Source organism: Triticum aestivum, chromosome 5A, assembly GCF_018294505.1.
Source record: "Triticum aestivum cultivar Chinese Spring chromosome 5A, IWGSC CS RefSeq v2.1, whole genome shotgun sequence".
In the NCBI taxonomy this organism is placed as follows: domain Eukaryota; kingdom Viridiplantae; phylum Streptophyta; class Magnoliopsida; order Poales; family Poaceae; genus Triticum; species Triticum aestivum.
In genome coordinates, this window is record NC_057806.1 from 571,143,253 (window position 1) to 571,152,782 (window position 9,530).

The window sequence follows — 9,530 nt, forward strand, 5'->3', positions numbered from 1 at the left end:
CTGTCTGAGGCTAGATCTCATTATCATCACGAGGGAGTCGCCGTAAACCGGCTCTCCTCTAGTTGTGTCTAGCCCTAGAGATTTTTGTTTTTTCTCTGTCCCCCTTTGGGGAGCCCTACCCCTCCTTATATATGTTGAAGGGGCGGGTTACATGTGGAGTCCAACTCGAACTTTAACTTAAACTATTTTGACTTCCTTTCCTAGGCTTCTTAACGTCTGCCGGTTTAACATTGTCTGCCGGTTTACCACCAGCCGGTTTACCGTCTGTCTTAGCCATCTGTCTTGACTCTCTGTCTTAACTCTCCACCGATTTTAATATCTGCCGGTTTACTAAGTCCCAGCTGGTTTACAACTCCAGCCGGGTCATACTGCGGGGTATATCCCCGACATTAGCCCCCAGTTTAATTTGGATTTATCCATGTTAAACTGATCTTGATTATCCTTAAGTCCTTGCCACTTCCTTCTTCTATAAAATCCGAGTCAATAGATCAGCTTTATAATCAATTTGTTGACATCGGTTTGTCATAGAGAAATATTGTGAAGAATAACTTCTTTGACTCAGCTCCCAATGCTTATCAAAAATATTGGTCTTTGAAATACTCATCTGATCTTCAGCCGGTTTAAGAATGTAGAACTTTGCCGGTTTAAGACTTGAACTTGCCGGTTTACAAATATTGATGGCACCTGGTCATAATTGTAGTTAACATCAAGCTTGAAAATATACCTCTTATATGCCTATCACTTGTAGCCCCCAAGTCTTAAGGAGGTAGCATAGCAACAGCTTAAGACTTGCTTTAATATGAATGTCACAAGCTTGAAGAAAACCAGGTTGTTCATCTCGATCACCAGTCAGAACTGAGTATTCCACATATGTAGCCCCCAAGGGCCGGGTTATTATGCAATAATGAGCAGGGACTTTGTAAATATGATCACGTAAACTTGAGCAGCAATGTGTAGCCCCCAAGGGCCGACTCAATAAGATAATATTGAGATGGGACTTGATATATTCTTCCATAACATTATCTGATGTAACCCCCATCATGGGGCTTGAACCCACGTCCACAAGGTTGAGAGATTTGTGCTTTACCAACTGAGCAGTGGATCCTTCAATAATAGATGAAAATTTGTGTACCTTGAATTGTTGACAGGAGCAATTGGTAGCCTCCAAGGGCCGGCTCATTATGATGTGATGAGTCGGGTCTTCAATGAGGTGAGCAAAAATGACTTTGCATTAGCCCCCAAGTGTCATGTTGCATGCTTGCAGCGACATGAGACTTGTGTATTTGATGTAATTTCAACTGAAATAATGTAGCCCCCAAGTGCCGGGTCGTAAGCCTGCAGCAACTCGGGACTATTCCTTCAATTGTAGAATAAATCATATCTATTGATAATATGATAGCCATTGCGCAAAAGCGACTTTGAAAACCTTAATCATAATACTGGTTATTGATAACCATAATTAAAATCCAGCCATGTTGGGTATTTGAATAATATACCCAATGATTTATAAGCGCATAATTCCAATGGCGCAATCCAAATATATACTCGCGACTTATAGTCCAAAGCCAGGCCGGGTCAATAAACATCGGATTATAAGTGATTATGTACTGACAACTTGTAGTTGAAAGTCGAGCTGGGTTAACGAACACCGGGTTAATTTGATGATGATAGTCATGACGGGTCAATAAACACCGGTTTAACATAAAATTTATCAAAAGAGAAAAATCTTGACAAAGGCAAATAAAACCGTGTAGTCGAGGCTTTTCAAGGGCTGCCAGGCCCAAATTCGAGGCTTTTCATGGGATGCCAGACCGCTGAGTTAAACCATTTGATAAAGCCTTTTAAGATGGGCCTCCAACTAACCAATCGTCATTTTAACTTTACAAGTTCAGGGTCTCAATGAGAGTAACTGTCAAACGTTCGGCGGGCCATGCCAGGATTACGTGGATAGGAGTGGCTTACTTGATGAAGGAAGGTTAACCCGGGGTTTTAGGTGAATACACCAGGCTTCCAAGCCGTGGGTCGATACCCAATTACAAGGGTCCTTTCAAGCTCTTTGTTACTTTACACAAAGAGCCCCCAAGTAACTTTGTGAGCTGTGCTCAATGGGTGCCTATGTTTGAGCTGTGCATAGCAACAATACCCTCTTTGGCCCCTTGGGTGTGAAGCTCCCAAGCTTTGTTGTGGCGTGATAGCCGGATTAATGGACAGAACTTCCGCTTTGTCAGCTGAAGCCCCCATGTAATCAATAATATGATAAGCCAATAAGGCGGGATACCCATGTTTGAACCGTGCATCATGGCAACAGGTCCTCTTCGGCAACTTTTAACTTTTTGCAAGAGATAAATTCTTCTTGAACCGGGATTTTAAACCGGATATTGAGAGCTTCAAAGCTTTATGGGAGACATCTTTCCCTTGAACCGAATTTTAAACCGGAATCTTCATTTTCAGCCGGAAATTTTCTGATGACCTTTAAACTCGAACTTGCGAGAAGTTAATTCCTTTTTGAACCGGACATTTTATACCGGATTTGAGAGCTTCAGAGCTTTGCAAGAGATAGTTTCCTTTTAAACCGGATATAAACCAAACACTAAGGGCTTCAACGCTGTGTGGGAGACGGGATTTTCCTTAAACCGGACTATAAACCGGAAGCATCATTGTGAGCCGGAATATTTCTGACGGCCTTTAAAATAACATTAACCTCTGGGACCGGGTTATCTTTTCCTTCAACATCCTGGGACACCTGAATTTGCTGAAACGGGCAAGACTTGCTGAGTCATATCATTGTAGCCCCCGAGTTTTAAGATGACTCAAGGAGTTGTCTTGAAATTCTCCGTACTTTGACCATAGCAGAAGGTATATATCATTGGTGTTGATAACGCAGTGTAAATCCATAGAAGGTTGAGGTGACTGCGGCGGGTTATAAATGATCCCATATGAGCCGTGTCAGCAACTCGGCCAATGGTTCCTTCCAACTGGCGATTTGAAGTTTAACAAAACTGTAATGGCAGTGACTTGTGCACCTTCCCATTGAGCCATCCAGTGCAGACGGCGGTTGATAATATATGATAAGTTGCCTTCATTTTTTTGAAAGAAAACCGGGCTACCCAAGCTGTGACTTGCTCATACTCAATAATAGCTCGTGCAGACAGGTGCGGCCCAGTATGTTGATGTAGACCAGACCGCAAGGGCGATAGCGTAAGCACTTCCGTTGAGCACGGCAGCACGGATAGATGTAATGCAAAAATGACAATGCTATGCACTCCATATCCGTGATATAACTCTGCTTCAGTGATGAATAATTGTCCTGATGTATTTGGATGACAGATGATCTTATTATCTCTGTCCTGATCATGGAACAAACATATTAAAGGGAGGACAATTGTTCCCGAAGGAACTTCAAAACATATTGAAAAATAAATAAATATGATGGATAGCACCTGATCTTTTCCTGGGATGTCGAGCCAGTCATGTTGGTCGTCGTTGGTTTTCCAACTGGTCCAAATTGTACTGCTTCCACGATTTTTTTTTCATAAGCATCCGGCTATTTTTTCCTTTACTCTTTCTTCAGGTGAGCAGGGCTAGAGGCCGGCGCATGCGGGCGGGTCGCGGCAGAGGCGAGCCCAGCCCGGCGCTTGCAGCGACAAACCGTAGAGAGTGCGGTAGCAGGGTCAAACCGGGCGGCGCAGCGAGTTAAGGCAGGACGCGGCAGCAGCTCGGAGCGCCGGCAAGCTCGCAGCAGGCAAGGCACGTGTGTATAGAGGCGATTTGTAAATATGCGTCCATCTTGGCAGATTGCAGAGGAGCCAATCTCCATCTTCGCAGTGGCGGGTCAACAAATCTCCAGGTGGATTGACAGGCGAGAGCAGCAGCGGTGGAGGTAACTCGGCGGAGACGGGGGTGATTCGGACGGCTCGGGGCCGACGATTCAACAGTGGCTGGCCGCGTGATAAACCGGCGGCGGGTGTGGGACGTCTCGAGGGCAGCTCGGAGCAGGGCAGCTCGAGACGAGGTCGGTCATGGCTCGGTGTTGATCCCGAGCGAGGGACGGCCTGAAGCGGCAGGGCCAGCTCAACCCGGCGGTGGAGGCACCCGTGAAGCGAGGTCGCAGCGGAAGTTGCTTCCGAGTTGTAGCGCGAGGTAAAACGGCACCGGCCCTCAGACGGCGGCGGTTTACCCAAAGAAGCGAGCCAGCAGCGCGTGGCGGGTCAACGGAGGCGACGGAGGCGGGTCACTCAGCCTCAACGCAGAGGGGGCGCCGGTTTTAAGCAACGAGGCCGGGTCATGGAGGCCGCTCCAGATGCGTCCGTGTAAGTGGAGTAAAGGGTGCTCCGGCGGGTCAAAGGGGTGCCTCCGCGACGGCGCCGGGTTAGAGAGGCATGGTGCAGTGGCGCTGGCAGCTCAACCGCGGTGGTGGAGGTAGGCTGGTCAATCGCCACGATTTGGCAACTCGGCGATGGCGGCACAAGCCAACCGCAGGGGCGGACGACCGGCGGAGAAACAACGGCTCGATGGCGGCTCAATCTGCAGGGACGGTAGTATCTCGCAGCAGAAGTGAACACTATGGTGGCAGCAGTGGCTCAGAGCCGAAGCGGGTGCAGCGGCAGAGGTTCGACACTACTGTTGTCGCAGCGAGCGCCGCGGTGGTTCAACAATCGTGGAGTCAAGGAGGCAAACCCGTCAGGGCGACTTGAAGACGACCGCCGGTGGAGGCTTGCCCACGGCAGAGGCGGGCACCGCGGTGGCTTGGCGTGCTAGCGAATTTGTAACAGCGAAGCGCGGCTCACGGCATGCTGACGAGGGCGGTTTGGTGGTTCAACGAGGCGGGTCAACGGAGGATTCCGAGCCTCTAGAACAAACTTGGCCAAGGAACCCGACGGGCTCCAGTAGCCGGACCTGGCTCCGCCCCAAAAACGAAAAGTGAACAGACACAGAATTTAACCACTGTAGCGAAGCGGCGCGGGCGCGTCAGTAAAGGGGACCAGGCGCGGGTGAAGCCGGCGGCTCAAAGGAAACAACCAAGCGCGATGGTGGCCGAAAGAGGCAAGGCCGCAACTAGAGGCGGATCCGCGGGTCAGCTCGGCGGTTCAAGTGAAGGCGGCCAGCGGAGGGGAAACGGAGGCAGCCTGAAGCAGTGGCTGGTCGTAGATGGAGGCGCGAGACACGCGGTTTCGGGAGCGGTCGCGGCATGGGCGGCGGCTCTCCCGTGTCAGAGGCGACTGGATAAAGCGGCGAGTGGTGAGCCGGAATGGGGAGACTCGACCGCAGGGGGCCGCAGCTTGAAGACGGCACAAAACAGCGAAGGGTCTCAGCGACAGCGGTGAAGGAAGACCATGACAGCAGCCGAGGCATGGAGGGCAGCTTGTAACCGCGGGCATCTTACAGTAAAATAAGTCAACCAGTGGCTTCCCGCTTAACCCGCCAGCTTCCTGACTTAAGAGACGTGCCCTGCACAAGGTGGCTTTGAAATCGTTGTGGAGGCGATGGCAGATCACAGCGGTAGAGGCGACGGGGCCAGGGCGACTTCGGCCCGGTCGGCGGTGAGGTCATAGAGGCAACGGAGGCGGCCTGATGCGGTGAATCTGGGTCAGGGCCTTATCCGTTTCTGGGTCGTGGACTTTAACCCGGTTTTTTCTTTGATGTAATTTCCTTAATGCACGTTGGCTCTCACAGTAGGAAACGATAATAAAACGGCGAAGTACTCTGAATCGGTCTCGGTCTTGCCGGACCGCACCGGCCGCTCTGGCGGAAGTCATCTTTACTCGAACTGTCGGATCGATGATATCATGTACGGCGACTCGTCATGGCAGGACGGCAGAGGCGCACAGTGAGGCGGGTCAACGACCCAAAGTGCGGCGGTTTAACGGCTCAAGGCCAGAAGGCGGTTTGACGACTCCTCTGATCCGACCAGGACACTGTGACCCGCCAGCATTTGATGTTTAATGTAACAAATACCGATTCATTTTCTGACTCGATGGATCATCGGGTCATGATCCGTCGCACTATATGCAACCCTAATTTTCCTTTGAACGCATCTCATGGATTCCAAGTGCAGACTCTTCCAAACCGGTTCTTCTTGATCCAGATAATTTTGAACTTCTCGATCCTCGGGAGAAATCCCTTCAAGAACTCAACACCATCGTGCGCAGGCCCCACGGTGGGCGCCAACTATCGTGGAATTAACACGTCAGATGTCCTTAGTGTGAGGACTTAGTCGCGAGGCCAACGCATCTATGTGGTGGCTTGAGAGGGGTTGAGTGGAATCGAGAGACGCAACACAAGACAAGGGTTTAGTCAGCTTCGGGCCCCGGGAAACATCATCCGGTAACAACCCTACATGCTGTTTGAGGCTAGATCTCATTATCATCACGAGGGAGTCGCCGTAAACCGGCTCTCCTCTAGTCATGTCTAGCCCTAGAGATTGTTGTTTTTTCTCTGTCCCCCTTTGGGGAGCCCTACCCCTCCTTATATATGTTGAAGGGGCGGGTTACATGTGGAGTCCAACTCGGACTTTAACTTTAACTATTTTGACTTCCTTTCCTAGACTTCTTAACGTCTGCCAGTTTAACATTGTTTGTCGGTTTAACATTGTCTGCCGGTTTAACATTGTCTGCCGGTTTACCACCAGCTGGTTTATCGTCTGTCTTAGCCATCTGTCTTGACTCTCTGTCTTAACTCTCCGCCGGTTTTAATATCCGCCGGTTTACCAAGTCCCAGTCGGTTTACAACTCCAGTTGGGTCATACCGCGGGGTATATCCCTGACAGGCGCCGTTGCCGGGGAGGTTAGCGCTTGAAGGTATATCTTTAGATCTTGCAATCGAGTCTTTTAGTTTCTTGTTTTATCACTAGTTTAGTTTATAAAAGAAAACTATAAAAAATGGAATTGAGTTTGTCTCATACGCTTCACCTTTTTAATATCTTTCGTGAGTATGATGGAAAGGAAAATTGTGCTCAAGTGCTAGAGGAAGAAATCTATAAAATGTTTGGCACTAAATCTTTGAATGATGAGCATGATAGCAATGTTGTTAGTATGAATTCTTTGAATATCCATGTTGCTAATAATATGCAAAGCCACAAGCTTGGGGAAGCTACGTTTGATGAAGATGATATTTTTTGTCCCCCAAGTTTTGATGAGCAAATTTATTATGATGAAAGTATGCCTCCTATTTATGATGATTATATTGATGAAAGTGTATTTGGAGAGGTCATGACTTTATTTAGTAATGATTACACTATTCCGGAAGAGGTTCCAATTGATTATGAGAACAAAGTTGCTATCTATGATGATTATTGTGATGACTTGTATGCTATAAAGAATAAAGATATCCATGAATCTTGTCATCATGATTTTAGTTTTCAATTGGATTATGCCTCACATGATAATTATTTCGTTGAGTTTGCTCCCACTATTATTCATGAGAAGAATTTTGCTTATGTGGAGAGTAATAAATTTTCTATGCTTGCAGATCATGAAAAGAATGCTTTAGGTGCGGATTATATTGTTGAATTCATTCATGATGCTACTGAAAATTATTATGAGGGAGGAACGTATGCTTGTAGGAATTGCAATAATACCAAGTTTCCTCTCTATGTGCTTAAAATCTTGAAGTTATGCTTGTTTTGCCCTCCTATGCTAGTTGATTATTGTTCCCACAAGTTGTTTGCTCACAAAATCCCTATGCATAGGAAGTATGTTAGACTTAAATGTGCTAGTCATATTCTTCATGATGCTCTCTTTATATTTCAATTCTTATCTTTTATGTGAGCATCATTGAAATCATCATGCCTAGCTAGGGGTGTTAAACGATAGTGCTTGTTGGGAGGCAACCAAATTTTATTTTAGTTCCTTGCTTTTTGTTCCTGTTTAGTAATAAATAATTCATCTAGCCTCTGTTTAGATGTGGTTTTATCCTTTTAATTAGTGTTTGTGCCAAGTAGAACCTTTGGGAAAACTTGGGGAAAGTCTTGTTGATCATGCTGTAAAAAACAGAAACCTTAGTGCTCACGAGAATTGCTGCCATTTTTATTTGGAGAGTGCTATTTAGTTAATTCTTTTTGAAGATGATTAATAGATAAATTCCTCAGGTCCAGCAATTTATTTTAGAATTTTATGAGTTCCAGAAGTATACGTTTGATCCAGATTACTACAGACTGTTCTGTTTTTGACAGATTCTGTTTTTCGTGTGTTGTTTGCTTATTTTGATGAATCTATGGCTAGTAAAATAGTTTATAAACCATAGATAAGTTGGAATACAGTAGTTATAACACCCGTATAAATAAGGAATGAGTTCATTACAGTATCTTGAAGTGGTCTTTTGTTTTCTTTCGCTAACGGAGCTCACGAGTTTTCTACTTTAAGTTTTGTGTTGTGAAGTTTTCAAGTTTTGGGTAAGGATTCGATGGACTATGGAATAAGGAGTGGCAAGAGACTAAGCTTGGAGATGCCCAAGGCACCCCAAGGTAATATTCAAGGATAGCCAAGAGCCTAAGCTTGGGGATTCCCCGGAAGGCATCCCCTCTTTCGTCTTCGTTCATCGGTAACTTTACTTGGAGCTATATTTTTATTCACCACATGATATGTGTTTTGCTTGGAGCGTCAATTTATTAGGATTTGCTTTCTGTTATTTAGAAAAATGTTTTTGCATCTTTTATTTCAATAAAAGTGGCATTGATAGCCTTTACTATGCCTATGTTACAAGTATACATGTTGCTGTTTGAAAACAGAAAGTTTACCGCTGTTGCAATAATTCCCTAGAAAAGTCCGAATGTGATAAAATGTTGAAACCTTTTGCATATTAAGATCTGATAAATTTACTACAGTGGGAATTTTATTTCATAATTTTTGGAGTTAGGGAAGTATGGATGTTGCAGCATTCTTTACAGACTATCCTGTTTAGGCAGATTGATGTTATGTTTGCATATGTTTGCTTCTTTAATGATTCTATTTGAGGATAGGACTATTAAATACGCAGAGACATTTAGTATTCAATGTTTAATAATAACTTTAGGGATTTACTACAGTAGAGTATGATAAGATTTTGGCAATGGTTTATACTAACTTATCTCATGAGTCCTTGTTGAGTTTTGTGTGGATGAAGCTTTTGAGATTTAGGGAGACCGTGATATGAGAGGAATTAAGGAGACACAAAAGCTCAAGATTGGTGATGCCCAAGGCACCCCAAGATAATATTTCAAGAAGTCTCAAGCGTCTAAGCTTGGGGATGCCCCGGTTGGCATCCCACCTTTCTTCTTCAACAACTATCGGTTAGTATCGGTTGATCCTAAGTTTTTGCTTCTTCACATGATGTTTGCTATTCTTAGAATGTCATTTTATTTTTCTTTGCTTGATGTTTGAATAGAATACCAAGATCTGAAATTATTAAATGTTAGAGAGTCTTCACATAGTTGCATAATTATTCGACTACTCATTGATCTTCACTTATATCTTTCGGAGTAGTTTGTCATTTGCTCTAGTGCTTCACTTATATCTTTTAGAGCATGGTGGTAGTTTTATTTTGAAGAAATAGGT